We start from the raw sequence: 20,971 nt of genomic DNA, 5'->3' as shown, positions 1-20,971 counted from the left end.
GCCTCTGACTGATTATAAATTTATTGTTATTTAAAAAACAACAACAAAAAAGAAACTTCTAAAATGGAAAAAAAAAAAATCAAAAGTAAAACAACAAACAAAAAAACATTTAAATTTACAAATTACAAATTACTTTCATCATAGACATATTAAATGTTGGAGCACTGTAAAGCATTTTAATTTACAAACAGTCAATTTACACTATCGCATTTTTCACATTGTTTATTTCACAATAATAATAACGATAATGACAATCAATTAAAAAATCAAATTCAGGGCTTGAGCAAACCATTTGAATTAAAATATACACTCACTAACCAATTCATTAGGTACACCTTGGTAGTACGGGGTTGGTCCCTTTTTCATCTTCAGAATTACCTTAATGTTTCATGACACAGATTCAACAACATTCCTCAGAGATTTTGTTGTTTGTCGTTACACTGTGGTCATAAAGGGATGGATACAGTCAGCAACAGAGCTTAGGTAGCCCGTGGTGCTTAAATGATGTACAATTAGTACCCAAAGCGTGCCGAAAAAATCATCCCTGATATCATTACCCCACCAGCAGCCTGAAACACTGATACAATGAAGAATGGATCCCTGATTTCATGTTGTTTATGCCAAATTATGAGCCTACCATTGAAAATTTTAGCTTGAATTGACACTTTCAGACAAGATTGGTTTTCCAATCTTTTATGGTCCAAATTTGGCCTCAGTTTCGACATGGCACAACGTGTGCTCCTCTGCTTCCTTAGCCCATCTGCTTCAATGTTCCATGGCAATTCAGAGATGCTCTTCTCCATACCTCAGTTGTAATGAATGGGGAAAATCCCAGTAAATCAGCAGTCCCTGAAATACCCCACCTGGCACCAACAACCATGCCGGGTTCAGAGTCACTTGAATCAATTTTCTTTCATCTTTTGAGCTTTAGCAGGTCATGTCGACCACTTCTGCATGTTTAAAAACAATGAGTAATAATTTTTCATAATTATTATTTCTTTTAAAAAAAGAGGATGTTTCAGTGGCAAGGAGTATAATAGGAGAAAATCAAAGAGCGTCCTTGTTTCCCTGAGCAGAATTGCCAGATGCTCTGTGTACACTGCCTTTTCTCATTTCTTTACATTTAGTCAAGTTCCTCTTGACCACAAGGACCCCTGCCACTCAGGTTCTCACGATCCCTGTCAAGGAGTCACTCTGCAGGCTGTGAGAAGCACTGGTAGCCCCTGCTGCTGGAGGCCTCCCGCTGTGGTCAGTTCCCTAAAAACACACATGCAGACACAGACAAAAACACACACAAACATGTCACAGGCCCATGTATGTTGTATATACACAGAATTAAACAAGCGTACATAATAGTATACAGTCTCTTACTCCCGATTCTTCTCCAGCATCCTCTCTCCTCTTTCTCTCATAACAAACACAGCTGTTCAGACTGCCCTGCTACAGGAAAAAAGAAGCTCCAGCATAAGATCTATGCATGTTCTTGATTTATTACATATCTCTTATATAATCACAATTTGTGCTATTTTATTGATGGTTGAAAGACCTGAAAATTGGAATAATTTGTTCTTAACACACATACTTCTTGTAAACATAATTGTAAAAATAATGGTGATACCGTAGTTCTTGTAGCCACAGTAATGATAAAGTGAGACTGTCCCTATCAGGGAAAGTGTTTGGTTTTGTTTTGGTTATAATGAAGGTAGATTAACGCCTGTGTGTCATGGGAAATGCTTTCCATACCACTTGTGCTTTGACACTGTAAAATCTGACAAGTTGCCAGTACTTAAAAAGATTATGCAGACTCACTGCATTAGAAAAGTTACAGTTTATTTAAGATATTTAAGTTAGGGCAACTTGTTCAAAATGAGTACTTAGAATAACTTGTTTTTTCCGAGTGAGCAATACTAAATGAATTACTTCAGTTGACATATATGTTATATGTCAAGTTCTTTCAAGTACCATGCACTCACAATGAACGTGTGCATTTTAGTCACTATGTCTCACTCTTTCCATATGCAGTCACTATATATAATGCATTTATGCATACATTACATATGAAATTCACAGATAACAGTGTATTTTTAACCAAACAACTTATCAAGATCTAAACATACCTTTAACTTGCTATTTCCTGGTCATGCCAGTACTCCTGGCTAAAGATGGGCAGATTGATCCAAATTTTGTTTGTATATGATATGATAGGACCGATACTTTGTTTTGGTCCTCTAAGATCAGTATGTAGATCTCTGAATTTTGTTAAATTATTATTATTATTATTATTATTATTATTATTATTATTATTATTATAAATATACTTTAACCTCATAAGACCTGAACTCTTTCATGGCATGAATTTTTAATTTCTCTTTGCTATTTGGGCTGATTGGGACCTGATGAATGTAAAAACAAAGAATCGTGGGATGTATTTTTTTTTTAACCTGATTTTAGTTTCTGAGAAAAATGAGATCCACATTTGAGGACATTCGCTTTAAATTTCGATAGAACAGTGGCAGTATGATGTCTTCGTAAGTGCATATCAGGTCCTTGAAGAGCAAAATATTTTGGTCTAGACATCAGAAAATGTGATGTCCACATATGTGGACACCAGGTCCTAGGAGGTTAAATATGTCTTGATGCATGCTCAATCATCCAGCTAACGAAATCCCAAAAAGTTGATTCTGTTCTGTTCATCTGAAAATGTCACGTCTCGATCAACCAAATCAATGTTTTGGGTACCTCAAATATAAATAATAAAAAAAAAAGCCTTTCTGTGTTCACTTTCATGTCTATGATTTTTATAGCCTATATAATATTTAAACAGCAGGAGCTGATCCAAAGTGCTTTAGAGACAGAAACATTTACAAGTCCTCTATAAAAAAAACTCAATGTCAAAATAGATGTTTTGTTCTGTTCACCAGTTATCGTGAAAAGTAAAAATCACAATCATTTAGTGGTTTAACTAGTGACTAACCCATTTTAGTTAGTCACTAAAATGGGTTTGGGAATTTGCAAAATGATGATTCATCTCACAAACCATGACACGCTGCTCTCCCCTACATAAGCTGCATTTAAGTCAAAAGTATCAGTATTGGTGGTCGGCATGAAGCTGGACACTCTGGTGACAGTGGCAGAGAAAAGGACATTAAAGAAACTGATGGACATTATGAACAATGCTGGGCATCCTCTGCACACGGCCATAAACAATCAGAAGAGTCTGTTCAGTGACAGGTTGCTTCTCCCCAAGACAAGAACTAACAGACTTAAAAACTCCTTTGTCCCACACGCCATCAGACTGTTTAACTCCTCTCTGGAGGGGAGAGGGAGGGGAAACAGGAAACAGGAGGACAAAGGAGGGGGGAACAACTAAGCTGTAGTGCCTCTTCACCTCACTGTACAATACCTTGTGCAATACTTTTTGTAAATAGTCAACAGTGCAATAGACCTCAATACTTGAAATGTGCAATTCACTTGTATTTTTATTTTTTATTCCTATTTATTCTATTTATCCCCTTTGTATATTTTATTTATATTTGTCTCTGTATTTATATATGTGTGTGTGTGTGTGTGTGTGTGTGTGTGTGTGTGTGTGTGTGTGTGTGTGTATATATAACAATTCTGTAGCTGTAACTTCGGTCGTTGCTGTGCTTTTTTTGGAAGTCGAATTTCCCAGAGGAACCCACCCGAGGGATTAATAAAGTTCTATCTTATCTTATCTTATCTTATTGAGAATATTGTCAATACTGGCCCTGTACACTATCACATACAGTACAGTAGCAGTACTGGTGATGATTTTGCTGAAATTGACACACTTTGGAAAGCACTCCAGCAGGCTGGACCGGGACTAATCTTTGACATTCCTGGATTATGATTTACAAAGGACAAATCTGGAAAATAAAAATAGGTCCATAAATATCTGGACAGAGAGAACATTTTTTTTCAAATTTTGGTTCTTTGCATTACCACAATGCATTCTAAATAAGACAACTCATTTCAGTTATTTAATTGGACAAATTTAATGACTGAATCTTCTATCTCTGGGCATGAGGTCACTGAGGCAGCTAAAGAACTCCTTGGTGGCAGAGCCCCTGGGGTAGATGAGGTTCACCCTGAGTTCCTGAAGTCTCTGGATGTTGTAGGGCTGTATTAGTTGACACGTTTCTACAATGTTGCGTGGAGATCCGGGATGGTACCTCTGGATTGGCAGACTGCGGTGGTAGTTCCCACTTTTAAGCAAGGGGACTAGAGCATGTGTTCCAACTATAGGGGGATCACACTGCTCAGCCTCCCTGTGAAAGTCTATGCAAGGGTGCTGGAAAGGAGAGTCTGTCCATTAGTCAAATCTCAGATGCAGGAGCAACAGAGCAGTTTTCATCCTGGTTGTGGGACACTGGACCAGCTCTTTATCCTCTCAAGGATTCTTGAGGGTGCATGCCCAACCAGTCTATATGTGCTTTGTGGTATTGGAGAAGGCATTCAACCATGTCCGTCAGAGTGTCCTGTGGAAGGTGCTTAGGGACTATGGGGTATTTGGCCCATTGCTACGAGCCATACAATCCTTATACAACCATTGCATGAACTTGGTCTGCATAGCTGGCAATAAGTTGGACTAGTGGGTGATGGGCTCCGCCAGGGCTGCCCTTTGTCACAGATTCTGTTCGTAATTTTTATAGACAAAATTTCTAGGTGTAGCCAAGTGGCAGAAGGCTTTCACTTCGGTGGTCTCAGAATCTCATCTCTGCTCTTTGCAGATGATGTGGTTCTGTTGGCTTTATCGGGTGATGACCCCCAGCTCACACTGGAATGGTTTGCAGCCAAGTGTGAAGCGGTGGGAATGAGATTCAGCACCTCCAAATCTGGCCATGGTCCCCAGCCAGAAAAGGGTGCAGTGTGCACTCCTGGTCAAAGACGAGTTCCTGCCCCAGGTGGAGGAGTATAAGTATCTCAGGGTCTTGGTTACGAGTGATGGGAGAAAGGAGCGGGAGATTGACAGACAGATGTTTTGGGTCATTGTCCATTTGTATTATGAAACGCCACCCAATCAATTTGACTGTATTTAGCTGGATTTAAGCAGACAGTATGTCTCTGAACACCTCAGAATTAATTCTGCTGCTTCTGTCCTGTGTCACATTATCAAATAAAAACTAGTATCCCAGTTCTACTAGCAGCCATGCAGGCCCACGCCATTAGACTGCCTCCGCAGTGTTTTACAGATGATGGGGTATACTTTGGATCATGAGCTGTTCCACCCCTTCTCCATACTTTCTTCATACCGTCATTCTGTTAGAAGTTGTCTTGGTTTTTCCAGAGCTTTGATGGATTTCTAGATGTTGTTTAGAAAAGTACAATTGAGCCTTGAGGCTCTCTTTATTTCTCTTTATTTTATACTTGGATATCATTATGTCTACTTCCTGGAGAGTGTTGTTAACTTGGCTGTTGCAAAGGGGTTTCTCATTACCATGTAAATGATTGTGCAATCATCCCCCTCTGTTGTCTTCCATGGACATTCAGATCTTTTTGTGTTGCTGAGTTTACCAGTGCTTTCCTTCTTTCTCAGGATGTACCAAACTGTAGATTTTGTCACTTCTAATATTGTAGCAATTTCTCTGATGTTTTCACAGCTTAAGGATGGCTTGTTTCACCTGCATAGGAGCACCTTTGGCCACATATCGTCACAGCAAAATCCTCCAAATGCAAGCATCACACCTCAAATCAGCTCTAGGCCTTTTATCTGCTTAACTGATAATGACATAACAAAATTGCCCATAAAATAGCATTTGAGTCAACTGTCCATTGCTTTTGGTCACTTTACAAAGAGGCTGGCACATGTTAAGGAGTTGAATTTCCTAAACCCTTCATCCAATTTGAATGTGGATACTCTCAAATGAAAGCTGAGAGTCTACACATGGTGTCCATGTAAATTATATAACTATTCCAATATAATTGGAATATGTTTCAGTAAACAGGTAAAAAACAAAACCTGTGTCAGTGTCTATATATATGAACCTAACTGTATAAGTGAAGAAGCATAACAGACTACTTTTGGAAAACGTATTTTTGCTCTCTCCCTGAACTGCCATTGATTTACAGGATAATCCAGGCTTGCATTGCGGTTAGGCTGGCTCGGTGGGCTCCTTTTGTATTTTACTTTCAGCCACACTTGAAAACAAACATTTAAATTGATTCACATTAAGATAATACCTTTTAAAATAAATGTTCAGCTGCACTGACGGGAAATCAAAGAGAATCAATGCTAATGAGCACTTCTGATAAACCAAGCTGTGGCAGTTTTGTGTAATTTGTCATTGATCTTTAATCATAATGTGGTGCATTGTTCTACTGTTGCTAATTATATGTTTTGTAAGAAACCTGTTACCACAGAAAGCCTGAATGGAATTCACCCCCAGCTGTAGCCACAAAGACTTGCACCACCGGCTTCTGTTTGCTGTGTGTTGACTGGAACTGCTGTAAACCCTTTAATATTGACATTTGTCAGGCCTCCACTCATCATCGTTGTAATGGTATAACTGTAAAGTAAGCAAATTGGGTTTTTGGCCAACATCGCCAAACAAATTTTTTTCACATGTTTTTGTTTCATGAGTGTTTCTGAGATTCTTTTTTCTTTTTTTTAACATCTTTCTTGTGTGCTGGCGTCCATCCTCACAGGACGTCTCACCACAGCCCATTTGCAGCACTGATGACTTCGAGCACAAACTGCAGTGAGAAACGTCATTAACATCTGTTTGTGGTCCACACAGAGAGGTTTAAGGCCATGTGAAAACAAAACAACAACACTGACGAGGCCAACAACTGCAGAGTCTGGGGCAGGGACCGAACGTGGTTTCCCATGACTGTGTCATCCCAGCTTCCCTCCCCTGTCCACCCTCCCTCGGCCTTGTTGTTTTTCTTGCTCTCTTCTTCCCACTCACTCTCCGCCATTAAATCTCGCCTAGTCTTCCTCTCTACGCTCTTCTCTCTTCTCTTTTACTATACCCTCCCAGTTCCTGTCAGATCATTTTTCTTTCCTGTTGTGCTGACATCTCACTGTCACCTCCTCTGCCTCTTCTTTCCTTCTTGTCCTCCCTGTTCTCCCCTCCACCAGCTCCAGCACTCATTTCATTAAGATATTGAGACATTCATCACATTGGATTATATTTATAACCACACTGAAACTAAACTGAGTCAATTCTATAATTGGGCCTACTGATTCCAAGGCTTCACATTTTCTTCCAATTATTTCAATCTTTTCCTTTTTGTGGCTCAACATATTACACATTTTCAAAGATTCTATCATGCTAAGAACAGGATCTGCCAAATCTCCTCATTGAATTGCAAATTTTAGTCTCTTGCAGAGCTGCTCTTAACGCGTGCATCATATTTGATACATAGTTTTTGTGAGTTTTTCAGACTTCTACTTCATTGGTGTGAACACCCCCCTCCAAAAAACCTAAAATAAATTGCATTAAACACATAAATTTTTAAGTAATAAAGTGGGGGGAAAAGCAAGCAAGAAGGTCCTGAGTTTGAATCCATCATCTGCTCGGAGCCGTTCTTTGTGCAGTGTACATGTTCTCTGCATGTCTGTGTGGGTTCTCTAGTGGTACTGGTGACTTCCACTGATTTGCACATAATATGTAAGTGAAATTGAACAATCTAAACATAACTACATTACTCTTTCATATTAAAACTGTTCTGTTCAGAATGTGAATGCTTTTCAATTTTCTCTGTTTCTGTGCAAATTTGAAAAAAAAAAGAAAGAGATTTCTCAGAATCCCACAGAATCAGAATAATTGATGCTCATGAAGCTGAAAAAGGTAAAATAACTATTTTCTACAGTTTCAATTTAACTGATCTGTGATTGAACACATAGCATGGATTCTTTATTGTGCCATCATGTTTTTAAAGAAAATGTCAGGATGTTTTTCTGCAATATGAATATCAAGATAAAGTTATTCAATAAATGATGGAATTGCTAAACTAAAACGCAAACACTCACAACTATATTTTAAGCATTGATATTAATTTGATTTTATTCAGTTTAATTTTATTTATATGTAGCAACCAAGGTGCTTTATATTGTAAGACCATACAGTATTAAGAAGAAAACTCCAACAGTCAGACAAACCCCATTGAGCAAGCACTTGGCGACAGTGGGAACGAAAAACTTACTTTTAACAGGAAGGAACCTCTGGTAGAACCAGAAAAAATAAACCTGGTTAGCTTTTTCAGTGCTCTGTGCGTGGGTGATCTTTCTGTTAGTCTGTGACATACAGACAGATATGACTGACAAGTTTTGGGGATAGTCCAATAATAGTGAAAAACAATTACCTGATTTGAATTTGGCTATATCTCCATTCGAAGGCATCTTCTTGGCCATATCCAGACAGCTTCTAGTGCAGCTACTATTTTTAGATCACTCACTAGACGTCCCATTCTGACCACTTGTGCTGTGCACTTGGCAGTTTCATCATGGACCTCAATCCTGGACAGAGAGCAACCCCATGTTTGTGCTAAAGGTTATCACAGCTCAATGATCAGGGCAAGGGGAGAGACCAAAACCATGCTTGTCTTTTTTTCTCTCCCTAAATTCATTTGGTTGTGCACCATGACTTGGCACCCAAAGGCAAAACCTTCCATGCTTATTTCTATTATAAAATCCTGAGGCTCATGGAGAGAACACTGAGCAAACACCGACAAATTGAAAAGCCAGGAGCTTTTTGGCCACACCAGTCTTACCAACTGCCTCCCTTCCTTACCAGGTATGTCTCCCTGCTTTCCTGCCCACGTTCCAAAAGTCAAACTGAAAGTTTGACATGTTGAACACTGCACACATTGTCTGAGACACAAGTGCAAGGGGACAGAGTGGGACTTTCACTGAGACATCTAAGAGAAGCTGGAGAAGATATTCTTGAACTGGATATCAGACAAATATATTTTCATTTGCATAGACCCCTTCCCTTTTTTTTTTTATCAAATAAACTACTGCATATTCACTACCTTCTCTCATATGCATATTTTTTATTTGCTGTTAATTTCCTTGCAGTGATATTTCCTTACAACATACGTAGTGTCCTACATACATACATGTATACATATATTTGATATATATATATGTTGCCCCTCCCATACTGTAACCCCCCCCGCCCGCGCCACATGCGCGCACACACACACACACACACACACACGCACAGCCAATGAGTGTGTGTGTGTGTGTGTGGGGTGGGACTGTGATAGGGCGCAGGTGGCAACCTAATCATCACTGCAAAGTGCTATTAATATACCAGAGTGAGAGGAGCACACACTGACACAGGAAATATGAAACACAGATATACAGAAAGGCAAGGAAAGAAGAAGAATCATATGGAAGCGCTTGTTCTGCATTAAGAGAACAAAAAACCCCCAAACAAGCACACACAAAAAAATCAAAAAGACGTTGTCACAACTTAAGAGAAAGAGAGAATAAGAAAAGTAGCATGGACACTGTTCTCATTTTCCTTCAGTGTTCCTGGCTCCAGACCAAACGCAGTCTGCCTGCCTCCCGTGGGGAGAGTAACTCCAGGCCTGAATTCCATTGTGTTATTTCATGTTTTCCTCTCTGCCACAACAATCTCTGCCCGAAGAACTTGTAAAACACACTGCACAGGCAGCTATGTGCACAATAGAAGCACATGCACCCTGGCTGGCACGTATACACATAAAAACACAAAAGCACAGTGGCTGATACACAGAATGCAAGCACAAGCAACGTAACACTCCCTCTGCTTTAGCTACTTTCCTGTCTTATTTACATTTCCTAAAGCTTCAAATTAGGACTTTGGGAGAGACTGAAACAGAGAAGCTGAAGTCTTACTTAGACAGAAGTCATTTCCGCTGTGCTGGGGAGGTCTTTGGAGGGTCAAGCCTTCCACAGCCTCGGCTGTGTGAATCACATAAACACTGAGTGAAACACTCCCGCTTTGTACCCGACTGCAGTCCTCCTACTCTGCTCACACAGCAAGAGCCACACTTAGCCTGTTACAGCACACACCACTTTGTGCTGTGGTATTAAGAGTGTTTCTGGAAGGGAGTGCTGTTGCATGTCTTCAGTGTCCATTCATGGTCTGACGGTGTCCAAAAATTTACTTCTTATACATACATACATACATACATACATGCATATATCTATCTATCTATCGATCTATCTATCGATCGATCGATCGATCGATCGATCGATCGATCGATAGATCGATAGATAGATAGATAGATAGACACTCTACCAAAACAACAAAAGACATGATAGAATGATTTTCACAGGCTCAGTAATGTTACCAGATTTAATCTGGTAATCTATACGTGGAAAAACTAACACATTATTATGTGACATTTATTCTTATGCCCTAATTACCCTGCTCATCCATACTAGCCATTACTAGGTTTCCTACCTTTAGGTTAGTCATTTTGCTGTATTGATTTCTTCCCCTGAGAACAACCCAGATTAGTGTTGTGCTGTAAAGCAGCAGATCAAACATAGCTGCAAAGGATCTGGCTTGCTGTGTTTGTTTTCTCGCGCTCCTGTCAAAATCTGTTCCTCTTTCTCAGCCTCGCATGTGCGCTCACACAAACACCCAAGCACAGGCTCACACGAGGCAAAGCAGCTCTGTGATGGGACCCATCAAACAAAAGCCAGCTGATGTTCGTGAGAGATTCGGGGCTACGGATTGATTCCATGTACAGCAGATGAAGAATGGAGGTTAAATGATTAATCGCATCTGATTTTGTTAGAGTACCACTAGATGATGTTGTATCACATGGGAGTCAAAGTAGAAAAACACAAAGGCGAAGTTATGATTTACAACGACAAGAAAACAAGAAGCACTCAGACCGTTTAAACTTCAACCGAGGCAGCTCACTATCTGAGCAGTATTTAATCTAAGTGGAATATTATTGCATTTTTTGTAAACTAATTTTTTCTTTGTTCTTTTTAAACCTACTTTAAAAGGTTTGTAGTGCAGTAAAACCACGTGCCAAGTGCAGGCATTGTTTGTTTTCCACACTGTTTAAACATTTTACTAAACACTGAAACATCATTGCAGTGTTTAGTAAAATACATTTCATTTTTTTGTGATAAATATCAAGTGAAACAAGTTTTTGATCACAATTTTATTTTGTTTACCAAAAAAAAAAAATTCTTTTTCAGGAACATTGTACATGTATTTAAAATATTACTCATTTAAATGTTATGACCTGTTACTATAATGTACTTTACAATATCATAATAAAGTAAATTTAGAATAAGAATTTACAATACCCACATATCATTACCTATATATCTATACGTTGTCAGTACAAACAATGGCAGTATGCAACATAATTTTAAAATGCTCTACGTAGCATTGTTATGACCTTGGCCTTCTGTTGGCCTTGAATAAAAAGGTCAGAGGTCAAATGTGACATGATATTTTATATCTTTATACAATTCTTCCTATATGTTGACAATACACAGCACACTTGTAAGAATCATATTTTCTAAGTTACAAGGCATTTTGTCAGGTTTTACCAAGAAATCACTGAGTTGACCTTGAACCTTGATGTAAGCCAAATTGCAATGGATTATTAACATGAGCCACTCTACAAACCTCAGATATTCATTTAAAAAGCACTCACAGTAACGCTACATAAAACACAACCTCCTTGGTGGAGGTAAAAATGCCCAAAAAGAAAATATCATCATAAGAAGTAAAATATGAAATAAAAAAAAAGGATGGCAAAGGTGTGCCTTTATTGCTAGTCTGGAGTAGGTTTCGCACAATAGGACCTTCAATTTTACCCTTCAAGGCTGCAGTGCAGATAATATAAGATGTACATGATGAGTAATTATCTATAGCTGCCAAAGAGAAGTAAAAAGCAATTATAAAACCAACTAAGTGTACTGTACCTGATGCCATCCCATGGTATGGCATGATCCACTCAGTGAAATGCGCCCCATGCTGTGGACTGCTAACAGGTGGTCATGGGTTACCTTGGGGAAGGCGTAAAGCTCTACAAACTGATTGTACAGAGAATTTAAAATGATCTTCTACACAATCAGCCGTGTCTCTGGCTAACTTTATATTTTTATTGTGCGTGTGTCACATAGATGGATTTCATCTGGACATTGCTCACACATGCCCCGGCTTGTCTGACTGACCGTCTCAGTTTAGACTGTCAGATCTCCCAGAATGTGTTAATGTGCGAGAGGCATGTGTGTGTGGGGAGCAGCTGTACATGTACCGAAGTTTTGTATTAAAAACATTTCTTTTTCCTCTGTCTTCTCTTTGGTGGATTATTAATTTTTTCCTTGCTGCATACCCTAGTGACACCAGTGAGCATGGTTCACTATCAACGATGTTGTTAAACACATTTTACCAGGTTGAGAGTTGGTGACCATGACGACAGTTTCAGGTTTCAGTGGGTTCCCGTCCACACAGTGCAGCTCTGCACTTGAATATAGTTTCTCCATCCAACAGCTCATTTACAGCTTAAGTGACGGGCGGAAGTATTTGGTTAGCGGTGCACCTGCAGCAGCTTTCCCAAGACCGTGTATAAATATACAGGCCTAATATGGAAATGCAAACTTGGAAAGACAGAGGAATGCGATAGGTGGCTGAGGTTCTGCAATGCAGTTGTCATGGAAATGTCTACAAGAGTAAAGCAGATTTATTGTACTTCCCTCTTTTAATGATAATAATAATAATAATAATAATAATAATAATAATAATAATAATAATAATAATACATTTTGAGGGCGCCTTTCTAAAATCCAAGATCACCTTACAAAGAGAAAAAGATATCATTAAAACAGTAGATTAAATTATTAGATTTTAATAAATTAAAATACCAAAAACAACAAAATACAAAAAACAACAAATAAAAACCCAAACCCCCCAAATAAACCAGGTGTGACAGCAAGTAAAATCTGCATTAAAGCTAGTAAGCTAGTTTAAACAAATAGGTTTTGAGTTGTGACTTAAATAAGGGAAGGGAATCTATAGTTCTTAAGGCTGAAGGAAGTGAGTTCAAGAGCCGAGGAGCAGAGCGACTGAGAGCTCTGTGCCCCATAGTGATAAGACGAGCAGAAGGAACAACAAGATGAGTGGCAGATGAAGCTCTGAGAGAGCGGGAAGCAATGGTGATATGAAGCAGTTCACAGAGATAAGGAGGCGCAATGTTATGAATACACTTAAACGTGAGAACTAAGATTTTAAAATTTATCCTGGCTTCTGGGCAACCAGTGAAGCTGTTGAAGAATTGGGGTAATATGGTCTCTTAAGGGAGTCCAAGTTATGACCCGAGCGGCAGAATTCTGAAGAAGTTGAAGTTTATGGAGAGACTTATTGGGGAGACCAAACTTTTATCATGAATGGCGCATATATGTTTGAATGATTTCAGAGCAGCTAATTATGACTTAGCAGGTTACCTACATAATGTTTATGAGATCACTTCAACAGGAAATGTGGACTCTGCACGAGGATTCAAGCTTTTCATCACTGTAGAAGGGACAGAAATAAGCATTTATAAAGGTATCGCTGACCTTACAGCATTTGTGTTAACTAACTAAAAATTAAGGCAAAATGCCTAGCCAATAAAAAAGAGGTTTACATTATGTATGTGTTCATTAGCTGTAACTGTGGCAAACGGGGGCTTGTGGAAAAACACTGAGAGAAAGCTGGGAGAACCATCAAAAGTGACCTGTAACTCATTCTAAACATGACAGACATATTTGTTATGTGTTGTAAATGCCCTTCATTTGTCTTCTATCTGGGTGAAACTAAAGGAAACAACAGAGAAATCTAAGGACAGATTACACTGGTTGATTTCAGATGTCAACAACCCGATTCTTGTAAGCCTGTAAGCTCTCCTGTTATAAGATCATTTCCTGTAGCTGATTAGAGATTAAATTCTCACTTCTGTCAAATCTCCCTGCAGTTAGCTTGGAGGGGTGAAGAGAAGACATGGTATCTCACTTGAGTCTGCGTTTCAGCTTCATTGCTTTTTCTTGAGGATGCAGGATTTGGAATCTAAAAGCTACAAATTTTCCTATGGAAAAAGAGGGATGAATAAAAAATTCAAAGACACAACTTTAAAAATAAATAAATAAATATAAAATAATATGACCCATGACTAAAGGTGTCATTACCCTGTAATTAAATGGAATTTTAATTAACTTTATTTGAAATGACAATATAACCATATTCAGATGCAAATATTTAAACACTTAAACGTAGGTACATATAGGGGGTAAAAAGTCCCCCCCCCCCCCCCCCCACACACACACACACAGACAATCCCCAAAAACAACTTTTAATACATTGAAGTAGTGCGTGAGTAATTTTAAGTACTGCCTTTTCCTGGTAATTTAGCAGAAAAACAAACACCATTTTCCCATCTGACTTAGTACGACGCCGTACTCAGGGTGCGGGTTGCTTTGCTTAACTTACCGAAAAGGAGACACGCAAGTAAACAAGGACAACTGAATAATAGAAAATCCATCACTGACATAATCACATTGATCTATATAACGAATATTAAGTAACAATGTAAAAAAAAATGACGCTGTGAAAAAGTCAAGTCACACCAAAATATTGTTTTTCTTTAAAATGACCAGAAATGACGCAGCACTGAAAATGACCTATAGGGTAAAATAATTTCTTTGTTTCCTGGTGTTTATTATATTTGTATGTAAATATAATTTATTTTCAAAATAAAATAGGCCGTATTATAAAGTGAGGTGGAGAGTAATGGATGGCGCTCGCAGGTGCAGCCTGCCTCGAGGTCGCGCACGGCAGCGCGCTCCGGCTCTGCACCGTACCTCCCACTTCCCCAGCTTGTTTAAGTGCTCGCCTCCTTTACTTCAATGAGCAATATTGTTGAAAAGTCAGTGCGCCACTGAACGCCAGCGGACCACAGTCTTCAAGCACAGCCTGCGCGCTGCAGTGCCATGAGACACCTTCTGGTCTGAACTCCGTGCACACGCCGACCACGCTGCGCTGCAAGAGGAGGTTTCTGAACTTTTCTTGGAGGGTTTTGCATTTGATAGGAACAAAGTGGATAAAACGTCCGGGTAGAAGCTGCTCCAGCGTATTCCTGCGGACTTTGGGTTTCTTTGCCAAGGTAAGCCTTTTTGATAGCCACACTGAAAGTTGTGTGCACAGTGAACTGTGTTGTGGTTCCTTTAATTCTTTGGATTGAAGCGATTTGTATTAAAGAAAATCTGCTCATGCGTTTGGGTGCTGTGATATCGATTAGATGTGCAGAGTTAATCCGTTCTTCTGCAAACTTGGACGCTCCGAAGCACACTCGTAATTAATCCGGCATCGGCTCCTTCTAGTACCTTTTACTCAGCCAGCTCCGGACGTGAAAGCTTCCTTTGTGGTTGTGATTTTGTCAGCATATCCTCGCATTCCTCTCCGCATATACGGGTCAGTATCTCGGGTCAGGATCTGTTGGACAGACGCGCTCAGAGGAGACGCACTTAACAGAAGAGACGCTGAGAGGACCGTTTCCTACAGAGATACATGGAAAACAGGATTAGCTCTTATCTTGGTCGTTGCTTCAGACCGTGTTGGAGTCGCATGTATCGGATTAGAACTCGTTATCTGCCCCTTCACCGTTTCTGCCTCTCCCACCTCTGGCTGCTTGAGACTTTAATCTCCGCAATTAGCTGTTGATTCCCCAGAGACAAATCAAGGTATCACCTCTGGAACATACCGCCAGTCAGTTCAGAGTGATGATTTCATTTTGTTTTCTTTGTGATGTTATCCTGTCAAGCCTGGATATATATATATATATATATATATATATATATATATATATATATATATATATATATATATATATATGTATGCACATTTTATTTAGTGGCTGTTTTAAAGAGTTTGCCTTCACTTATATTTTAAATATAAAAGTATGATGATGATCAAAAACACAGATTCCAACTCAAGTTTAAGGACTATTTTATTTTTTTGCGCTTGTCTTTGGTTGATGTTTCTGTAAACTGAACACTTAAAAAAAACTTTTGATATCAATGAAAAACTTTGTAAGTTGAACAAGGTGCTGTCATTTTTGGGATCATGTGGTGTGGATTTCTCACTTTCCCCCCTGACATTTTATAGAATAAGCAACAGAACACAAATGCATAAACCTCTGAACTTGATAATAGAAGGCAAGGAGTCAAAGATTCCTCTAGGGGTTTTGGAAAGCTGTGCTGGGCATTTTACTGTTTTACAGTCATCCACTTCAGGGTAGCCTGTCATAGGACAAGAGGCAGGGTACAAAGGTTTTTTCTAACTTTTGAAAAATAAACAGTTATTCTAAACAATATTTATATCTTATCCATCCTTATCCTTCTATCTTTTCGATTCATCCATCCAAAAGAGCACTTTTAGTCATCAATATTCATGTCTAAACTCTCTGATACTGCAGTGGTAATATGTAGAAGGAATGCCTGCAATGACTTGTTTATCTAATAAATGTAGACAGCAATATACTGAATCTGACCTCCCGTCTTCTCCTTATATTGCAATTCGCTGCCTTCACTGTCTGCTCCGTGATGAGTTTGGGGTAGTATAACAAACCCAGCGTGGAGTATGACTATGGGAAAAGCAAAGAAAGGTGGAGACAGATGGGATGGACAGAAGTGAATACAGGAGAGTAAAGCAAACATTCCTGACGCGGTGTCTCAGCAATTTAATTAAGGTTTCTGGTGAGATGCTGCAGCGAGCACCTCGAGGTGAAGGCTTAACCTCAACTCTCCTCATCTCAAGCTTGGACTAATCCCAGGGGTCAGCTAATAAGTGTTCAGGTCGAGCCACCATGACAACTAAATAAGGGGGAACATGAAGGAAAGTTCCTCCATCAGGGAGTTAATAAGCTCATGAATGAAGTAAAGAGGTACAAGGTGAAGAGGGTTGGTTGGATGGATGTGTGTGTGAGATTTCACTTGTTATCAGCCACACCAGCTAACACCCCTCTTAGTGGAGTTTAAATGAGCCCTGTGGTCCTCAGATGTTTCACAGCTAAAAGTAACCATTTATACAGAAGACATTACATTTATTTGCATTTCCACGAGTCTTCCTCTAAGCTCAACATTATTGACTTCTTTCCTAGCCTTAACATCTTGACTCTTTACTAAAGGAGTGAACATAGCCTGTGGATCCAAAAAGTGACTGATCCTTTCTTACTAATGGCCAACAGGTGGCGACCCACCAGCCACGTTCTACAGTAGTGAGCCCACTTCTCCCTTTATTTCTGACCTCAGTAAACCCGTTCTTAACGAGTTCATGGTTTCAGGTGCTAGTTTAAAAATATTAGTCAATGCAGTCTGATGTTCATTTTGTAAATTATGATTTTGAGCGATAGAGCAGGGTTATGCCTTAGGGTGTGGCTGTCTTGTGATTTTGACTGGCAGTTCGTTACTGTCCCACTCCTGATCGTCTGCTTTCAAAAATCCAAGATGACAACACCCAAAACGCCAGGCCCACAAAATGATGGGTGAAGTCATAGTCGGTACATTCATTTTTATATATTCTAGGTATATAACACTAGGTAGACTTTCCATAATGTGACTTTGCAAATGCATTCACATCCACATAAGTTGAATAACACCTAGCTCTTACACACAAACACACACACACCCCTCCTTTGAGGTTAGAATTTGGTCACTGTACCAAACTTGAGTAGGCTTTTTATTGGTAAACAACATTAGTGACACAAAAAGCGGTACTTATTTTCTAGCCCTTGTAATGAAGTGAACTTCCCTCCAACATCGTGCTATTTATATTTCCGTAGATTTGTAAGCCTCGATGAGCTGGCGGCACTGTTTTTCTTGGCTTTCCTGAATGAAAAGTTTCTCCCTCCCTACTTCATCCTGACACTTTTACCATCCTGTCATTCCTTTCTTGTTTTCTCTGCGTCCGCTGCGTTTTACATGTGCAGATGTGACATTTTTACATTGCAGAGAGACTCCCGTCAAGCCTCACCCTCCTGCTCCCTTGTTCTGGTTTCTTCTTCTCTGTTATCCAGCTTTGTTTTTTTCTGTAAGACTAATGCTTTTTTGTGGCTTTCTCTTTTATGTGGAACAGAAAGTCCCAATTAATCCAAGGTAAATTGTGATAACCACCCTCCCTGTATCATAATCAGTAACAGAATTTGTTTACATTCAGTGACACTTTTTTAAGTTTTGGAGCGTTTTCACACCTTTTTTTACACTCTGTTCTAAATCAATTGACGAGTTTGTAAACTTGTATGTTTTTCCAACAGAGAAAACTCCAAGTGAACTGAAATGCGTCACTACAAAACCATGTGAGGAGGTTTGAGAAACCAGGAAGTAGTGTGAGGTCAGTGCATCGAAGCTGAAAAAATAATGGAAATATTAATAGCACAGTGTTGGAGGAAACTTTACCTTATTACAGGCACCAGACAGTACATACTCTCAATTATATTAATTATACTATATTGCCTATAAAAACTTTAGTCAGCTATTGACCAAATTCAGGCCTGAAGGTCAGATTGTGTCTGAGGTGGGAGCATCAAAGTCAGTATAGGAAGAAAGTGCTGTAGCCTGAACTAGTGGATAATTTTTACTCTTGACATTTGTATTTATCTGGGTGACTTTAATCATTTTACTTCTGGTTGTTACAGTTTGTGTACTTTGCATATCTGCGGTACTGCTGCATCCCAGAATGCACAGCGTTTAGCTCAAATTTGCAGCGTGCACATGGTGTTTGGCTTGGCCCGAGCTCACATTCAGATCATATTCTCAACATAAACGAACCACTCTGGAGTTCGCCTGATACTGGACTGAGACCACCTCCTATCAGGGGTGGTCATTTTGGTCCACACTCAAGTGCCATTACCATGTTCACATCTGCACAAGTGAACCGCACCAAGGGTGGAAATGAAACAGAGTTCGAGTTTAACTGACTCAACAGCGAATGTGCGAAAACACCCTCAGTCTGTTTAGAACTCCAAAAAGCTTTCAACAGAAGCCTTGCAATGGAAAAAATTAATGTAAGAGACCTCATTTGAAACTGACTTTCATCTGCTACCTTGTTTATTTAGTGCTGTTCTGGTGTTTAGCCTTAAATTTGTTTCAGTATACACTAATAACATAGAAATACGTGTCTGAATCTCAAATAAAGTCCAATACTGAGTTTATGTGTGTTTAATTTGTTGTTCATAGTTGTAAGAAATTTTAAAGCATATCTCCTCTCTCGGAAAAATCCATTCCTGGAATCGTTACATTTTCTACAAAAAAACATATCAGTTGAACAGTTGAATATTTACATAGATATGTCTTCACATTGTATCTTTAAACCAAACGCTTTATCAGTATCATCAGCTGTTATTCTGCCGTTATTCAGTTGCAACTGTCATTTCCATCACATTGGTATTTGAGCACAAAGTGTAAAGATAGAGGGAAGAATTCGCTCTTGCTGTTGTTGCAGATGTGCGGTGGGTTGAGCTGCTTGTCAGCTCAATTGAGAACATTTAAGGAAGTGAGGGCTACGCTGATGGAGCAGACGTCCAACATCAAGCCTCCGACTGCTAATAAATCATTCTGCCGAGTTGGGTCATTACGCTGCTCTGGATTTGCTCCCTTTTGTTATTTTAGCAGTTGATGAATGCATTTCTTTCTAACTTAACTAGTGTGATAAATTTAAACAATTTAAGTGTCAGAAAGAGGAACTTGTATCATGTTATTATCTCAATGACTGAAGTATCCTAATTTCCACAGTCACAAAAAACATCTTTGAATTGTTTTGTGCAAAACCTTTAAGACAGCAAATTTGCAACGTCATGAAACACACAACCACTTAAAAAGTACGCTTATACTCAATTTACTTTAAAAAACCCCCCAAAAAATCGAGACAAAGATTGTTTCAGTTACTGGAAGTGGATGCCTCTTTTTTTCTTGCAGCCTGTTATGCATCTAATTTTTGCCTAAATCCACTAAAACATTCATTTGAATGACAGGATTTGGGCTATATTGCTAAATTTGGTCTCTGTTTTCAGCAACATTAAAAAAAAAGGCTCTTGTTACATCTTTACAAGCCTCCTTGACAGCCGAGGAATTCAAGACTCAAACAACACATAACAACGTGAGGCTTAACACGCTCACCAGAGGGGAACCTCCTTGAGTTTAAACCCTGCTTACTCCCCTTCCACCACCAAGGATGGTTTAGGAGTTGTTACTCCTTTTACTAACCCGTGAAGCATGCCCCCCCCCCCCCCCCCCCCCCCCCCCTCCCGAACACCCACCCTCACAGTGTGTTGTATAAACACTGGCGGCTCAATAGTCAATAGGAAGGTAAAGAGCGTGACACATGCATGCTCCTTGTAACATTCCTGCGTGGTACCAGGAGACACCAGGAGATGTAAGATGCCTCCAGTAGAACAACTGTGTTGCTTTATGCAGAATGCAGGATAGTCAACCTTCTGATGACTTGAAAATACCTATTTTTCCACTCGGTCATAGCACTTAATGTGTGACGAGTTTAAGAACAAAATCTTAGTATTCAACAAAAGTTCCCCTTGGGGTTGAGACCTTAATAAAACTGCAAAATCAGCTTCTAAAAATGACAATGACCATTAAGCAAGTAAGCATTTTCCTTGCCAATTGAGAGCTGAGAGAATCAGTCTCTGTTCCATATAAAGAAAGCTTTCAAATTCAGACTTGCTCCTTAATCTGCCTTTAAGATAACACTTCACCACCCTGTCCTTCAGTGGGAGATATACCTGAGGGCAAGTGTGTATCTATGTATATGTGTGTGTGTGTGTCTTTGGATGGGGGTAGTGTAGTAGATTAGAGAAAGCCCAGCTTCCAGCCCCCTCTTTCTGAGCCCCTTTCCATCTTTTTTTTTCCTCCTGGGGGCACATAGTCTTGCTTTGCACGCATACACACCCTTTCATTCCCATTCACAGCACAAGTCAACACACACACAAACACACATGG

The 20,971-nt window shown here is 39.4% G+C and overlaps 1 protein-coding gene and 1 long non-coding RNA gene across 3 annotated transcripts in view; one reads left to right on the top strand and one right to left on the bottom strand.

Moving 5' to 3' along the window:
* Positions 1-207: 207 nt before the first annotated feature.
* LOC106675909 (uncharacterized) lies at positions 208-9,977 on the bottom strand. The gene is made up of 2 exons (XR_001342126.2): positions 9,851-9,977; positions 208-1,257 (listed from the first exon to the last, which is right to left on the bottom strand). It is a non-coding gene; the product is annotated as an uncharacterized LOC106675909 (long non-coding RNA).
* Positions 9,978-14,866: 4,889 nt separating this feature from the next.
* The window catches only part of vasna (vasorin a), a 44,559-nt gene continuing 38,454 nt past the window's right edge, over positions 14,867-20,971 (top strand). The window contains exons 1-2 of one of the 2 annotated variants that reach the window (XM_004569088.4): positions 14,867-15,129; positions 18,277-18,353. The gene's annotated coding sequence lies outside the window, so the exon portion shown is untranslated. The remainder of the gene's footprint in view (positions 15,130-18,276; positions 18,354-20,971) is intronic. The other variant, XM_004569087.4, reaches the window with a different exon arrangement.

Source organism: Maylandia zebra, linkage group LG6, assembly GCF_041146795.1.
Source record: "Maylandia zebra isolate NMK-2024a linkage group LG6, Mzebra_GT3a, whole genome shotgun sequence".
Taxonomy (NCBI): Eukaryota; Metazoa; Chordata; class Actinopteri; order Cichliformes; family Cichlidae; genus Maylandia; species Maylandia zebra.
This window is presented reverse-complemented; position numbering and strand designations above follow the sequence as displayed.